The sequence below is a fragment of the Pseudorasbora parva genome, chromosome 6, assembly GCF_024679245.1.
Source record: "Pseudorasbora parva isolate DD20220531a chromosome 6, ASM2467924v1, whole genome shotgun sequence".
Taxonomy (NCBI): domain Eukaryota; kingdom Metazoa; phylum Chordata; class Actinopteri; order Cypriniformes; family Gobionidae; genus Pseudorasbora; species Pseudorasbora parva.
Window position 1 is genome coordinate 20,390,228 of NC_090177.1, and position 18,073 is coordinate 20,408,300.

Genomic DNA, 18,073 nt, shown 5'->3' on the forward strand with positions numbered 1-18,073 from the left:
ACAAACCCAATTCCAAAAAAGTTGTGAGACTACAAATTGTGAATAAAAAAGGAATGCAATAATTTACAAATTTCATAAACTTATATTTTATTCACAATAGAATATAGATATTGGCTCATTTTGGATTTTATGAGAGCTACACATTCCAAAAAAGTTAGGACATGTAGCAGTAAAGGCCGGAAAAAGCATATGGGTACTGAAATGGCCTGCCTGCAGTCCAGATCTTTCACCCAGAGAAAACATTTGGCACATCATAAAGAGGAAGATGCAACAAAGAAGATCTAAGACAGTTGACCAGTTGAACTAGAAGCCTGTATTAGACAAGAATGGGACAACATTCCTATTCCTAAACTTGACTTTTTGTTGTGTTGATGCCAATGAAATTTTAAATCAATTTATTTTCCCCTTAAAATGATACATTTTCTCAGTTTATTGATATGTCATCTATGTTGTATTATGAATAAAATATTGAAATATGAAACTTCCACATCATTGCAATCTGTTTTTATTCACAATTTATTTTATTTATTTACACATAAAACAGGAAAAACAATGAATTGGGTAAGAAAAACATTTTCCTGAAAACATATCTGAAAGTATTATTATAGCAAACGATTCTTATAGCAATTTATCTACAGTGGATATTAACCAATTCAACTCAGCGCCCCACCCGTGGTACCAATCATAATCATTCAAAATATGTTGCAGAGGTGAAATGGTTAAAATGAATACACCCGTTAAATCAGATGGTTTCTGTGATGTACAAAAATGAAAGAACTCACGGATCAGAACTTTTACACCTTTTAATGTAAAAATAAAACCCAATGCAATACCACTGAAAACTAAGGTGACAATTTTAAGAGAAAAACTGATAAAAATGAAAAATAAAATAATCAGATTGCAAGTGTGCACACCCTTGAACTAATACATAGTTGAAGCATCCTTTGATTTTATTAGTTTCAGAACTGTCGAGTTTACTGGAAAACAGGTCTGATCCAATGACAGTTCTGTGGTTTGGGAAAGAATGTAAGGCTGCCAGGTGTCTCTTTTTTTTCTGTGTTTATGTCAAATATATGAACACTTCCCATGCATATTTAGCCTATTGTACTGAGATGGGGCTGTCTCAAATGTTTTCTGTGCTGCTGAGCCTAGAAATTCATGGCAGAACATTCTTGATCAGACAGTGACAGTACAAAGCATTTTAACCTTACAGCTGCAAAATACTCAGAAAGCAGAGAAATCACAAATACACTGTAACACACACATACATAGACATGATAAGCTAACACAGCGCTGTGCTGCATAAAGAATTAATGCAAAAAGAGAAATTTTGTGCAGTAAACATTTTTGGAAAAGAGTTAGGCAAGCACTGCATATTCTTTTCCTTTTAAACATGGTTCCACAAAGTCACAATGTTATATATTAAATACAAAAAAGAACAGACAACTTTTTGAATAATAAAAAAGCAATGTAATAATATAAAATTAAAGTTATGACATAAAATTCCCCACTATTCCTTAGTTAAAGTGGCTTGATGGTCATGTGGAAGTGTCGCCAACTTTCTGCAGAATCAATAGCTTAAGACCTCCATACTTCATGGCCTTCAGATTAGCTCAAGAACAGTGCATAGAGAGCTTCATGAAATGGGTTTCATGGCCGAGCAGCTGCATCTAAACCTTACATCACCAAAGCGTTAGATGCAGTGGTGTAAAGCAGGGGTTTTCAAACTGGGGTCCCAGGGGTCCTCCGGAAGGTTCTAAGGGGTCCCCAGAAAATTTCAGGGAATAAAAAGACTAAGCAAAAATGGATAAACTGTTTCATTTTCTAAATGTTTCTCTCCTTTCTTGCCATATATATACTTTCCAGAATTGTATATATTTGTATTGTACCTTTTACTGTATAGTGAGTTTATCTCACTAACTGGGGCTGTAAGGCAGAATTCCTAACGCTGTATGAAAACTTGTTTACATGCATTTATTGTGAAAGATTGATACAAATAATTTTTAATTGAAAATGTTCTTCAGGTTTTTACATCCAACATTAAATATAGCCAGTTTAAAGGTCCCGTTCTTTGCATGTTTTCGAAGCTTTGATTATGTTTACAGTGTGCAATATAACATGAGTTCATGTTTCGCGTGTAAAAAAACATTATTTTTCACACAATTGACTTATCTGTACAGCGCTGTTTCCTCTGTCCTAAAAACCGCCTGATGATTTCCTCTATGAAGTCCCTCCTTCAGAAATACGTAACGAGTTCTGATTGGGCCAGCTCTTCCTGTGTTGTGATTGGACAGCAGCTTAGCGCACTTTGCCTGGAAAGGTCCCGCCTCTTACCATAACGGGGAGATGCAAGGGCTGAATGCGCGCTCTTCTCCATGTGGGAGAGCAACAAGACCACGCCCCCTTTTTTGCATGTTCTTGTGGGCGGAGGGTTAGTCAACAAACGGTTCTAGTGACGTCATTACATCCCTGCACTTCCTGCTGTAGTCCAAACCGGCCGTTCGCTGTAGGCTTTGAAAGGGAACTTCTGTTAAATAAAATATCACGCTTGGCATTAAACTTTGAGCTTTATAATTTTACAGGTATTATTTATGCTCTAACAGCAACATTACACACTAACTAAAGTTTGAAAGATGGAATCGCGAAGAACAGGACCTTTAAGTTTGGAAACAATATGTTGTATCTATAATGTCATACTTACTATGACTTACTGTTTTGTTTTGTTTTCATAAAGAAAAATATAGAGATAGATTTTAAGAAGGGGGTCCCTCATAAAGGTTCATCATAATTGTGGGTCCTTGGCATCATAAAGTTTACCCCTGGTGTAAAGTATGCCACCACTGTAGGAGATGTATTCTTGGGAGTGACAAATTATGCTTCTTTGTCTGGAAATCTGATGGATGAGTCTGGGTTTGGTGGTTGCTTGGAGAACGGTTCTTGTCCGACTGCATTGTGCCAAGTGTAAAGTTTGGTGGAGAGGGATTGTGGTATGGGGTTACTTTTCAGGGGTTGGGCTTGGCCCCTTAGTTCCAGTGAAAGGAACTCTTAATGTTTCAGCATACCAAGACATTTTGGACAAATTTATATTCCCAACTTTGTGGGAAAAAAACTTTGTTTAGGCATGGCACCTTCCTGTTCCACAATGACTGTGCACAAAGCAAGGTCCATAAAGACATGGATGAGTGAGTTTAGTGTGAAGGAACTTTAATGGCCTGCACAGAGTCTTGACCTCAACCCAATAAAACACATTTGGGATGAATTAGAGTGAAGACACGAGCCAGGCCTTCTCATCTAACATTAGTGCCTGACCTCACAAATGCGCTTCTAGAAGAATGGTTGAAGATTTCCATAAACACACTCTAAACCTTGTGGAAACCCCAAAGGGTGGGCCAATTCCATATGAAACCCTACGGATTAAGAATGGGATGTCATTAAAATGCATGTGCAAAGCAGGCGTCCCAAAACATTTGCCAATATTTAGTTTATGTTTGTCATATAATGTTCAGGTGTGTTTCAATTGTACATTCCTCTTTAATATTTAAATTTTAATATTTAAAATAATTTTAAACAAATCTTTTTATCCAAAGACAATAGATTAGGAGAACGATCAAATGTATAATAGAAGCAGCCGATAACAGATGGTGGTTCTCATATAACTTTTAATTTCCACTGTCCCGTATATCTAAGATCCATAATAGATGAGGACATGTTGCTCTGAACAGTCAGCCATGGAGAGTAAAGGAGGGGGCCCATCAATTTGAGTTCCATATGAGTGGTGTATGTGAATAAAACATGAATAGAGGCTTGAAATCCACAATGTTATCAGAGCAGAGAGAGAGAGAGAGAGAGAGAGAGAGAGAGAGAGAGAGAGAGAGAGAGAGAGAGCTACATTTCTGGCAGGATGTTGGCAGCACTATGAGCTCATTCAGTCCTTGAGTCTGTCAGTCTGTCCCTTAGACTTGCTCACTGGGTTGAACCCTCTGGCATGCATTATGTATGAAACCTCTTAGGGGCTTAAGTTTGGAGTTTAAAACTTTTTTTTAAACTGACATCTGTGACAACAGTTTTCTTTTAGTCATTGCAAAAGCAATAAGACCAAGAAGATCTCCAGTATAGTAGATATAATCCATTTAAAAGGATGAAAATTAATTTAATAAATGTGTGTGTGTTGGGGGGGGGGGCATGTTTTTGTAACATATGAGGACACAAATGTGTATAATGACATGGGTATGACATAGGTATTACAAGGAGAGGGTGAAATATGAGGACATTGGCCATGTCGCCACTTTACAAAATGCTTATAAATAATACAGGATGAGGGTTTTTTATAAAGTAAAAATGCAGAATGTTTCCTGTGATGGGTAGGTTTATGTGCAGGGGCAGTGTAAGGGGATAGATAATACGATTTGTACAGTATAAAAACCATTACGCCTATGGAATGTCCACATATGTCACAAAAACAAACGTGTGTGTGTGTGTGCATATCTATCGCAGGAGGGACTTCAATCTGAATGCATATAGACTCATTGGGACTCGTGTCACTGTGTGGACCCATAAATTGAGGTCCCCAAGAGGGAACAAGCTTATAAAACATACAGAATTAATTTTTTGAAAATGTAAAAATGCTGAAAGTTTTTTGTGATGGGTAGGTTTAGGGCTTAGTGTAAGGTCAAGAGAAACAACTGTTCATGCCGCTGTCTAAAATAAACTCTACAAAGAAGCAGAAGACATAATGTGGACTGAGTCAGGTGTTGCATAACGTGTTTGTGTTGTTCTACTGTCTCTCAAGGGAGCAAACACATGGTAAACAGTGGGTAATTAAGCCAACAACACTAGACAACAAGAAATGAATGGACTGTTTAGTGAAAGGGAGAATGATCTTAATTGCGACACCAAAAACAGAAAGCCGTTAAGACAGTTCTAAACACTACTGGATATGGTTATATGGTTCAGGCACCGCCATAATAACTCTGAGGTGGTCATGGTTGATTCAGTTTCACAGATTCAGGTCAGCTATAGTGCAATCTTTGTGGTACAGACTGATGCTTGACAAAACTACTGTACAAGTGTGTGTGTGTGTGTGTGTGTGTGTGGGGGGGGGGGGTTGCATGCATAATAAAAAATGGATAGACCGATAGATAGCCAGATCATACTGTAGCAAAATAATTGTAAATCAAAATTATCTTAAAAAAAATATTCTACTAAAAAGTTGCGATATGGTAGACTGTACAAAATAATCAAAATTATGATGGAAAATAGTACATTTTTTTACAGTATTTTCTTGTCATTTTGAATTACATTTAAAACAATGTAAAATTAATGAAAGAATAAAGAGCGGGACATGCATGTGTTAAAATAAGCCGTCGCTCTCAGACAGCATGCGATCCCAAAATCAATTACCCTTCAGTAAAATGCACACAAAATCATCTCAAAATCATGTGAGGTATTCACTTGTTTTAAAGGTGCCCTAGAATGATTTGAAACTATGTTAAATTGTTCTCTGATATCTAAATAGAGGTTATGTGGCTTATTTAAGGGCAAAAATTGTCCAGATACAGTTTTACATGTCCATTTACAACCCTAGAAATTGTCCGTAGGATGTAATGCTCTGTTTTTGCCTTATTTGGAAGGGTCATGAATGTTGAGCTCTGCTCTGATTGGCTTATTTCAACGGCTCACAGCAGTTCAGTGAAGCGGCTCGTGAGTTCTGACCGTCCTGACAGAACACAGACCAACTGAATGACACTTTAAGCAAAAACATCTCAAATGGAGATTGATAAAATACAGCTTACTTGTTTGTTGGTGTTTTCAGATCATCTGCGCAAGAGAAAGAGCTCACGTTGGTGCGGTTGCCAGATTTCAGTAATTAAATCCACCAAACAGAGCTTTTCTGTGAAAAAAACCCGTATGCTATCCAGTGTTTCACCCAAACATGTCCAATCTGGCAACCACATTCACGCAAGCTCTCTCTCACGCGCTGGTGAACTGAAAACCTAGCCTGGATGCCAGCCGAACTTAGCCCCGCCCACAATTTTTAGGTCTGGCAGTTCGGTCTGGCATCGCCCCATAGAGGAGTAATTATCTCCGAACAGAAACTGTTCGGACTAGTTAAATCATGAGGGCGGGCTTTAGACGATGACGGACAGATGATAAACAGTAACGTAATCATGCACGTCATCAAAGGGGCTCGGATTATATTTACTCGAATCCTAAACGGAGAGCTTGTTTGTATATGCATTCACCTTCCTAATTTCTCTCAAAGATGATGATCATGTTGGGTAAGTACTCTGTGTATCAATAAATTCTTTTATTTTTTTACAACACCGGCTGATCGTTTATTCCAGCGTGTGTTGCAGACAGGGTTGAATTATCTGTCCATGATCAACTGTTTTCTATTCGCCAAGGCAAACGAGAGAAAACGAGTTCCTATGCACTGCGTTTCCGCATGCTGGCCTATATGAGCGGATGGAATGAATCAGCCCTCGTCCCCGCCTTCCGCCACGGCCTCCTTGCTGAAATCAAGCAACTCATTGTGGTCTACGAGGACGCCATGGGCTTGGAAGCCCTCCTGCAAGAAAACCATCCGTGTGTCTCAACGGTTATCTGCCTGTGGCAATGCAGATCGACTCATACCATCTAACCACCACCGAACGCCAACGCAGGATCTCACTACATCTGTTCCTGTATTGTGGGGGAGATGGACATGGCATGACGACCTGCCCCATGCGACCAACTCGGCCAGCGGTGAGTACCATCCAGCTACCTCCTTTAACGGCAAACCTTACCAAGACACCAGTATTCGTTTGTAATTCCCACTCATCTGTTGCAACACAAGCCCTCATCGACTCCGGGTCGGCGGGAAACTTCATCAGTCAGCAAACCCTCGAAAAGCTAACCACCCAACGTCAACGTTGTCCCGTCGACCTAAGAATCACCACCATTCAGGGAAAACCGCTGGGCCGAGGTCATGTTCGCCATTTCTCCCCCACACTTACGTTGATCATCTGCATGAGGAAACCATCACGTTTATGGTGCTGGAGGAGTCAACCGCGGACATCATCCTGGGACGCCCCTGGCTCATCTTGCACCAGCCGCATATCCACTGGTCCACCGGAAAGATCCTGCAATGGGGTGTGAATTGCTTTGATCATTGTATTCATCGTCCTCGCCGAAAAGGTCCATCATCTTCAGTTCCTTAATCACTACCTGTCCAGTCCACCTCAGTAGAGAGTCACAAAACTCAAGTCAACGTGGCCATTCCCCCAGCTTACCGGGCGTTCCAGGATGTCTTCAGTAAGCGGTTGGCTACCAAACTACCACCCCATCGGCCATGGGACTGCGCCATTGACCTCCTGCCTGGGGCTACTCTACCCAAGGGCCGCGTCTATCCTCTGTCCATCCCAGAACAGAAGGCCATGGAGGAGTACCTGCACGAAGCGCTACAACAAGGGTTCATCCGTCCATCAACCTCCCCTGCCACTTCCAGCTTTTTTTTCGTGGCCAAGAAGAACGGAAGCTTGCGGCCGTGTAACGACTACTGTCACCTTAATTCTCAGACTGTCAAGTTCAGTTATCCTCTTCCTCTGGTCCCATCCACGCTGGAACATCTCCGTGGGGCCACCATCTTCTCCAAGCTCGATCTCAGAAGTGCCTACAACCTTATTCGCATTCGCAAGGGAGACGAGTGAAAGACAGCCTTCATCATTCCCTCAGGTCACTATGAATATCGGGTGATGCCGTATGGGCTCACCCTCCGTCTTCCAAAATTACATGAATGAGGTATTTCGTGAATTCTTAAACAATTTTGTCATCGTCTATATCGCAATATCCTCATCTACTCTAGTGACCTGAGGGAGCATGAAGAGCATGTCCGTCAAGTTCTGCAAAAGCTCAGAGACCATCACCTTTATCTCAAGCTCGAGAAGTGCGAGTTCCACGTCTCCACTGTCCAGTTTCTTGGGTACATCAAAGACAACCACGGAGTCAAGATGGACCAGAGGAAGGTGAACACCATCATCCATTGGCCACAGCCCAACACCATCAAAGAGCTGCAGCGCTTCCTGGGATTCGCCAACTTCTACCGCCGCTTCATTAAGAATTACAGCCTGCTTAATGCCTCATTCACCTCACTCTGCTCCAGAAGCGGCCCAAGTCTCTCTCCTGGACTCCATCGGCCACGGAGGCCTTCCACCAGCTGAATAACGCCTTCCAGTCCGCTCCGATTCTGGTTCACCCCAATCCTCATCTTCCGTTTATCATCATTGTGCTTTGATATAATTCTGCAACTGTCAGGTGTTGTTATTTGACAAAAGTTTGTGTCTTGTACATGTAAACATAATAATTATTAATAAACTGTGGCACGATGTAAAGGGGAAGGAGAATTAATGCTTGCGTGACGTTTAGTTGATAAAACACTTCAGCTAAAGGATACACCTGTGTATCCTTGCTCACGACTCCTCAGGAAGCCTTCTCACTTCTCACTCCTCACTCCTCACTCCTCCGTCCTCGCCTCCTCGCGGTGTAATTAGAGAATTGAGACCTCCTACAAGATGGCTGAGCTCCATCAGTTTCTGGGTCATAGGATGGAGGAGCGAGGAAACGAGGAGGGATATTGAGAAGCACCCATGGTATACATAGGCAGAGGTAATAAGGTGATGAGATACAGGTGTAAACAGTGAGTGCTAATGAGTCCAGGCAAAGGATTATGGGTAATGTAGTCTATGATAGGATGACAGCCCGGGTTGGAGTGCCCTCTGGTGGTGATCAAGGGCACTCACACTGGTGAATTGTGACAATAATAAAAGTTTTAGAACCAATAGTGAAACAGTGACAATCTTGTAGATGTATCAGTTTTGTATTTTTTCAGTTTGAAACTGAGAATATTTTATTCACCTTTTAAAATTTGATGAAACTGTTCAGCTGTTATTTGTATTTTAAATATTAAATGTATTATGTATTGTATTGTTGTAAAGACTGTATTTGTCTTCCAAAATAAAATTGTAAATGTACAATCTTGAGCATGCTTTAACACTTTATTGAATGTTTTTTATTGTAATCTGTAAAATAACAGTGTAGAATTTTTAGTACTGTTACTTTATTGTAGGTGTCTGATCATTATAATCCAGGAAAAATCTCTTTAAAAAAATCATAAAAACTGGTCAAATGACTGGCAGCTATGGCTGCCAAACAAAAACTATAAAATTAAAGAAAACATCTTAATTTAAACAAAGAAAATCTGTAAAATAACAATTTAACACTGTGTTAAAAACAATTTTTTTGTTTGGCAGCCGTACTGCCAGTCATTTAGCCTTTTTTATGAATTTATTTTACATTGTATATAAATATATATCTTATGCTTGCATTTCTTTTTCAAATGTCTCTTGCTTTTAAAACATGCATTGTTAGCATGAAAAAGCATGCATAGACGCACATTCGTTCTTTCCGTCCATAGGTAACATTCATTATTAATGCTGAATCAGACTTGTGTAAATTCATCATTGGCAGCATTCACGATGCACTGGTGAAAGGAAGGATTAGATTACCCTATTCCTCATAAATAATGAAGCGGCACTTTTCACATTGTCCTTTAAGAAGCATAGAGATAAAACTAATATAAGCGGATCCAGTTCTGCTTACAGACACGCACTTTTCCAAACGTCAACATTTAAATGTATGTATCATTTTAAGTGTATTTTTTGTTCACCATTTCTATACATATTGGTCACCAATTATGTTATGCTTATGTAAAGACCTGTTTTCAAATGCATTTTTCATAAATGAATAATTATACAAGAATTAAAATGTTAGATGGAGTATATGTCACACTGAAGTTTTCTGCTTTCATCTCGGCATGTTATGTTAGATCTTAGAGCAAAAATGTTCCAGTGTGCTTCTCATGATGCTTTAGTGACAAAGAGAGTCAATATCTTTGGTTGTACGTGCACAAGGATACTGTAGCTCTTCTCGTTTTTCACTGATCTGGCACTTTGGATGGGAACAAGACTTGCAGTGCTCTCTATTTTAGATTGAACTATTGACTTTTGAAGCAGGTTGTATCAATGTCAAGAAGACCAAAGACTTCTGTACGCTGTCTCTCTCACACACATACTGACTCATTTTTCCTCTTACAATACCAACTTAGATGTACACGACTACACCAGACCAGAGAAACCTGCAGCAGGGCTAAAAGAAAATGTGAAGTAGGCTTTTTTTTTTTGCTTGAAAAGCTACGGGAAGCAATTATCACTAAGAAACTGAATCTCTAATCTCATTTGCAAATACGAATCTCAGTTAAATTCTTTTTAAAGTAATGTTTACATTAAAGGGATAGTTTACCAAAAACAATAATAATGTTTCTAATAAAAATATCTGAACATTAGACAATACCGTTGACAGACGACATTTTACATAAAAATAATTTTATTCAATATCTGAATTGTAAATGTATTAATATTTTAATAAAATTATACAACAATAGTAAGGATAAAATAAAACAAATAAAATCTTTCAATCCTCTGCCATGCACATTATTATTATTACCTTAAAATCCATGTGCCCTCCTAAGCTTGAATCAAAATAGCTTCCCTCTCCATCTTGGAGAATCATGGGCAGGACAACCTGTCCATCACATGAGATCACAACAATAGCAAACGGCAATGATCCAATCAATTCCTGATTGACAAACTCAAGTCCCGCCCTACATTTATTATTGTTCGATAAGAACATTCACTTTGATATGTCTCCATAAAGACTCAGTTATAGCACTCATATTTAGATTGAATGTTTGCCTACCCCCTTTGATGCCAGGCCTATCTACATATATTAAGTTAATAAACAAAATACATTTCTAATGTTTTCAATATGGATGTACTTCATTCACAACTGGGATTTCGGATAACTGCGTAAGCTAAGCTAGGTGTTTTCAAAGCTTTGTGAAGCTCCAAAACCTCTGTGAATTATTGTTTTGAACCAGTGATTCAGAGAATGCATCAAACTAGTGACGTGATTTCAGTAAACGGACAATTATCTCTTTGAACCCATGAACCAGTGTCTATCCGTGCATGACCTTACTTTGCGACTGTTAATACTGTATATGCGTTTTATATATTAATATGGGTAGTATGAATGAAATTCAGACATACTACATCCACCATTGTTACTGTCTCTACCAGCATCACTTCATTGCCATTCACAAATCCTTTCCTGTGGCTTAATAGCATAAGTAAAGTGTCCATCAAATGCACTTTATAATTCATTTTTTTTAACATTTATATAGTGCTTTTCAAGCCACTCAAAGTGCTTTACATGGAGGGGGAGGGGGGGAATCTCCTCAACTACCAATGTGCAGCATCCACCTGGATGATGTGACGCCAGCCATAATGCACCAGAAAATCCACAACACACCATCTTAATGGGTGGGAGGAGACAGAGTGATGAAGCCAATCAGGAGAGGCGGATTATTAGGAGGCCATGATGGACAGGGGCCAATAGGCAAATTTGGCCAGGAGTCCGGTGTTACACCCTGTACTCTTTTACACCCTGTACCAAACATATTCCCTCATATTACCCCCTCCCTCTCTCATTTCTGTCAATACGGGGGAGGGGGAGATGTGAGGGAGGATTTTTCAGCCGGGACTTTTTACTGCGCCGAGTCGAAGTACTCTCAGAAGTGCTATTCCGCCATTCATTATAGTTCTCCTTTTTAATCCGCTTAGAAATGCGTCACGGTTTATTTTATGTCATCATACTAGGTCATTTAACTATTTGTGTAACTGTAAAGAAAATGTGTAAGGAAAATGTGAAGGTGTTTGGTCGCTTCTAACTTGATCTCTGTTTGGTACCATAGTGAATGAACTGGGCTTAGTGGGCTAAGCTAAATGCTATCAGATCCTCACTGCCCGTCAGAGAGATTAAGTGCACGCACTCAGACGAGAAAGGTATGTATCAACTCATTTTAGTAAAGGGAATAACATAGTTTAATATGAAAAGGCGTGGAAGTATCCCTTTAAAATGTAAATAATAAGCAGCTTGTAAATAAATTCTGTACAAATGTTAGTGCATATATATAGAAAACTGACTTCTAAAGGAACCCTGAATCCTGTTCCTCAGGATTTGGTGACATTTCAATCGTAAAGGTAATGATATAATTTCAACCTGGTTACACTTTACAACAGTTCAAATCCCTCAGATAATCTCTCAGATCATGCCATCTCCAAGCACGTGTTGATTCTTGTTTTATTACGAACTGTCACATTCTACTTTTGACAGCAGACTCTCGTTTGTTCAACATTTTTTAAACTGGTCAAGATTTAGTGTGCTCCATTTCAAACTTTTTCGCTGATAATCAACCAATGCTTGCTACACACCCACACCACATCAATGTAACCGAAGAAACTTTACTCAATTTATGGATTTGACAGAGTCACGAGACATGCTCGGGCAAGTGACTTATGTATGCAATTTTCCATGAAACCACCCCAAAAGGTCTAAAATATAAACACATAATAGGCTTAGCATAGAGAATCAGTGTAGGACAAAAGCACGTTTTGGATATGTTAGAAATATAGTTTAATCTCCTTTCAATTCAATTTCCTAATGCTTAAAAACTTATTGACAAACCTGTCAGAAGAGTGCATGCACAGCTATTCCTAGGCTGTGTAGTGTATATTTTGCATGTTTTATTTTATTTTTTATTTTTTTGAACTGTTGATTAAATGACAACAAACAAAGTAAATATTACTTTGGAATTTCAATACAAATTTGGTTATCACTAATACAATATTTTAATTGTAAGCAGGTTGTATTATGCATGAAATACATAATCATTTATGAGCACAGGGTACGAATGGATTTTTCATGACACCATGAGGCAACATTTTGTGAGATGCTGCCCTCTGCTGAACACTGTGAAACAGTACAAACTCAACATTATTATTATTTGCTTGTATTTGCTAAAGACAGGCTTCATGAACCTTTATATCTGGATCTTGGAATAGCCAACAATCCATGACCAGAAGATATAAGACATCTGTTTCATAAAGTCTTAAAAGATCTGCTAAATACTTTGGCACCATGCTTTATATGTCAAAAATAATATCTAAAAAAACAACCCTAAAATTAATGTGTAATCAATTTAATGAAGCTAAAACTGGTGTGGCTAATATAATTAAAAGGTCAATAATCTAGCAGCAGCATTTTGTACTAATTAAAGATGAAGTGATAAAGTGTGTTGGTTTAAAGTAGAAAACAAGGCAAATTGCAATAATTAAATGCAACCCTGGACCACAAAATCTGTAAGTTACATGGAAAAATTTGTTTCAATAGCCAACAATACATTGTATGGGTCAAAATTATATATTTTTATGCCATAAGATATTGAGTAAAGATTATGTTCCATAAAGATATTTTGTAAAAATGATCTACCATAATATATAATTTTTTTAATTAGATATGCATTACTAAGGACTTCATTTGAACAACTTTAAAGGTGATTTTCTCAATATTTAGATCTTTTTGCATCCTCAGATTCCAGATTTTTATATAGTATATCTGCAAAATATTGTCCTAACAAACCATACATCAATGGAAAGCTTATTTACTGAGTTTACATTATGGTGTACTAATCTCAATTTAAAAAAAATGACCCTTATGACTAATTTTGTGGTCCAGGTCACAAATATAAATAGACAAGTGTCATGGTTTTCATATTTACTAAATCTGAACAAGGAGGAAGTTAGACCCTAGATGGCAGTAGTAGGCAAAACTAAATATTTTTTCTGTTGTAATAAATAAAGTCTGTAAAATTAAAAATAGTATGTTCCAATATTATTATTAAACAAGTTTTCCTTTTGGTAAATGTAATAAGCGTGTCATCTGAGTTTTGTCATGGAAAACTTTGGAACATCTTTTTTCCCTTTTTTTTAAGATTTTTTCAATCCCTCAAAAATACCCATATACTGTGTGTCATCTTACATATTAAATGGACTGCATTTATATAGCGCTTTTATCCAAAGCGCTTTACATTATATTAAATATTGTTCAATGAGCATAGTAAAGTATGCCATCACAGTGTGGCATTAATTATTGGAAAAATGGAATCGGCAGTAAAAGACAAACATTGACTATTTAATAGCGACATAAATGGGTGAGAGGAGGCATGAGATAGGATGTGTGGTTACTGTAGGACAAATCCATTAAATGTCAACTTGACTATATTGATGTGACCGAGATAAAACACAACACACAAATAACATTTCAATAAGACTTCTGTTTTTAAGCTGATGAGGACAGTGTTGTCATGTATGGAACCTGAAGGAAGACAATAGTTTTTCCTCTGACCTCCAATTTCATGCTTTGCTTGGGGCTGCTGAAGATTTAAGACAGGAAATTAAAGCTTCAGACAGAACCAAGTCAGAACAGAAGGTTACAGAAGGTAAATGTAATAGAAGGATGAGTCAGGGTAACAGAAAGATAAAGCACAGTAAAGGGCTGTACTGAGAGTATGGACTATGGATGCACGCGCGAAGGGAAACGGTATGGAAGGCCACAGCCCAACTCCTATAACTCAAAGTTCATCTCCTTAAATATTTTATTCTTGTCGTAAAAGTGGGATACAGGTTTATTTGAAAGTTAAAGTGTGTGTTTGTGTGGGCTGATATGGGTGGTAGGCACTTTCGTGTTATGAGAGAAGGTGTTTATTTTAAAGTGACATTATGTTTAGAGTGTTTGCGCATTCTAACATGCAGAGGTGAATGCTTTGTGGATATTTTTTGTCATGTTTGCTTATACTGAAGTATTAAAAAAAAATCAGTTAAGTATCGAATTTGACATATTTTTGACTAATTATAAATGTAATAAATCATTTTTTTTTTGCTTTTTCATACATTGAAAAAATTGGTATTTCAAGGTTTCCTCATCTATTATATTATATTATATTATATTATATTATATTATATTATATTATATTATATTATATTATATTATATTATATTGTTATTTAATATTAATTTATGTATAAAGACACACACATGCATATGGCTTTTTAAGATTTTAATGATTGGACTTTTACAGGCCTGCTGATATCATATATTTCTATTTTTCCATGACTGTGGGAACTGTGGTATTTTGCTCATTGTGTTTATGTGATTGTGGGATGTTCAGACCCTCCACAAAAGGTGGTGGCTGCATGCTTTAAATAACGGACACCAGTATTGCGATATAGTACTAGTAAATATGCTTTTCAACAGCTCTGAAATGTTATGGTTGGTCTCAATTTGCACTAAAACACCAAGGTCATGCAATCACTGCACTTTTCTGTCCAACCGTTTAGATTGGCCTTGTCTGTTTGTGAGCCGGATTTAAATAAATCAGTTTATGATGATAAACTGAACTATGTTAACAATGAAAAATGGGACTTGCTGTGGGAAATCTAGAACAGATCTAAACTAAAACACAATATAAAATAAAAACAGAGAGAAACCCTAAAGCATGACCACAGAGAACACTAGTCACAGATCCAACAAGGAGACCAAACTGCACTCAAAGGTTATGTGTTCTGTAAGCAGAACAAATAAAGCTTTATTTGCATAGTGGGGCCACTGTCCAGACACACACACACACGCAAACACATTCTTGAATAAGTGGTTTACAGGGACTCTCCATAGGCGTAATGTTTTTTATACTGTACAAACTGTATATTCTATTCCCCTACACTAACCCTACCCCTAAATCTAAAGTTTTGCCATTTTTTGAATTTCCAAATAAACAAAACACAGTTTAGTATGTTTTTAAGCCATTTGGTTTACGAGGGCACAAGACCTCTACTCATAAACCATGTTTAAGTTGTAATACCCATGCCATTATAAACATTTGTGTCCTCATAAACCACATATACCTGTACACACACACACACGCACACACACACACACACACACACACACACACACAGGAGCACATATTGTTTTTATCAGTAGAATCCTCAGGCAAGCCTCACAATGGAACTCCAATAAGCAAAACAGAAAGAAAACATTGTCCAGAACAACCACTTTAAAAGGTAGTGGAGCCAGAAGCCTGTTTGTAATGTGCTGTCATGTAATTATTCTGATGAAAAACATACACTACCGGTCAACAGATAGGACTGATTATCACTATTTTCCACATTTTAAAACAATACCAGAAAAGCAACGGAAAATTATAGCGTATGGAAATTATGTGTGCAGACAAATTAATACGTTTTCATGCTGAACATTTGTTGTTGTATTTTTTTGTAATAAATACATTATTTATTCCTTTTTTCTTGTTTGTTTGAGCCATAAAGTCAGTCAAGCGTGTCCAAACCTATGGCTGGTAGTGTGTGTTTACACAACATTGAACAATTAAAGACCTTTAGTGTCAGCAGGGTGAATGTGTGAAACATTTTCATGTTCCTGTTCATGCTGCATGATGTTCTTTCACCTGCTGATGTTCTTTTCACTGGCCCTGCCTCTAAACCCTAACCTAAATCAGAAACCTGTTGACATATTAGATTTAAACCAAAACATGGGGAAATAAATATAATGAATATAGGCTACACACACGCGCGCGCACGCACAGATATAACGTATGGGCTATTTTCTTTGAATTTCAGTTCATTTGAATTGTAATGTCTATGTTTTACATCCAGATTGTACGGCTGCACTACTGGGCCACCGTATTGCTACCTCAATTCAGGAATTGTAGCCTATTTAAATTTAAAAGCCAGTCTCCCGAGTATTTTTCATAGCTGGGGACTCTGCAATAACGTGTATTATCTTAAAGGCTTCTGGGCTAATATCTTGTATCTAACAATATTGCTACTCCAAGTCGATTTCGAGATTTGTGCATTTTATTAAGTGTGTCATCTTGTTATTTGGCTGGTCACCACAATGTCAGAAATGTCTGGTGGGTTTTTACTATCTATGAGTGGACATTTGCTCCACGCAATGTAGGAAAAACCAAACCCACCCCCCAACTCTCCAACCCTCCACCCCTACACACACACACACACACACACACACACACACTGAGAGAGGCTGCACCTCTAGGGGGACTCCTGACTTCAGCGGATAGTAGGAGCGCGTGAAGAAGCATGAAGTCGAACGTGACTGTATCAGAAGCGTGCGTGAGAATGTAACCATCGCCTAGTCACTCCCCGTACACACACGCTGTCGGACAAGCGACAGTTCCACTCCGTGATTTCGCTATTGAAGCACACTGCTCTGCTGATTAATGGGGGCTTTCGGTGAGTGATGCTTGCCCTACGGACGTTCTTTCGCTTACTCTTGAAATGCGTGCTTGTTTTGCAGTGTGTTTGTAAAAGGCTTGTTAGCAGCAGCAGCAGCGTCGTAAGGACCTCAGGCAACATGTTACAGTTGCAGTAGTCGTTGATGAAAGCGAATGAACAGTATAAGTGCAGAAATGCAGGATATGTAAGCTGCGTTTGTCTCCCAAGATCAAGCTCTTCACGATCAGGTATGTTGAGTTCGCATTGAGAAGCAGTTACCCTACTGCAAAGGGGCTCTGTGATTGAATAATGCACTAGAAACCACACAACCACTTTTGCTTATGGTGATTACTTGTTTAACAACTGTGGCAACATTATGGTGTGACTAAATGATGACATTGCATATTAAATAAGTCATAATATCGTATAGTCTTTTGAGTGCCTGTAGACTCTCATGGTCTTGCTTTTGAGCAAAGTATAGGCTCTGGCAAAGTTAATATGAACTAACTTACCGGTATATGGTTTTCTCTAAGCATTGTGTGTATAGAGTTTGAGTTGTTAAAGTAACTGTATGTATAATTGTTTACAGCTTTACTGCAGCAAAGTTAAAGGTTTGACGTTTTTGTCATCCCTTACATTTTTTTTCTCTTGTCAGTACTGAGTGAATGGTTGAATATTCTTGCCAAGTTAAATTAGTGCTTGCAGTAGAATGTGAACCACAATGTCTCTGGAGTGGGATCCATGAAGGAAAAACCAGCCCAAGTTTCCCACAGACCACCGTAATTTTATTTAGATAGCTGTGTTTGGTTTTTGATCAATAATACACATTTGGCC

General features: G+C 38.2%; 1 protein-coding gene across 2 annotated transcripts in view; it reads left to right on the plus strand.

The window, feature by feature from the left end:
• Window positions 1-17,053: 17,053 nt before the first annotated feature.
• adcy6b (adenylate cyclase 6b) overlaps window positions 17,054-18,073 on the plus strand; it is a 43,074-nt gene continuing 42,054 nt past the window's right edge. Inside the window, exons 1-2 of one of the 2 annotated variants that reach the window (XM_067446089.1) lie at window positions 17,054-17,257; window positions 17,322-17,487. The gene's annotated coding sequence lies outside the window, so the exon portion shown is untranslated. The remainder of the gene's footprint in view (window positions 17,258-17,321; window positions 17,488-18,073) is intronic. The other variant, XM_067446090.1, reaches the window with a different exon arrangement.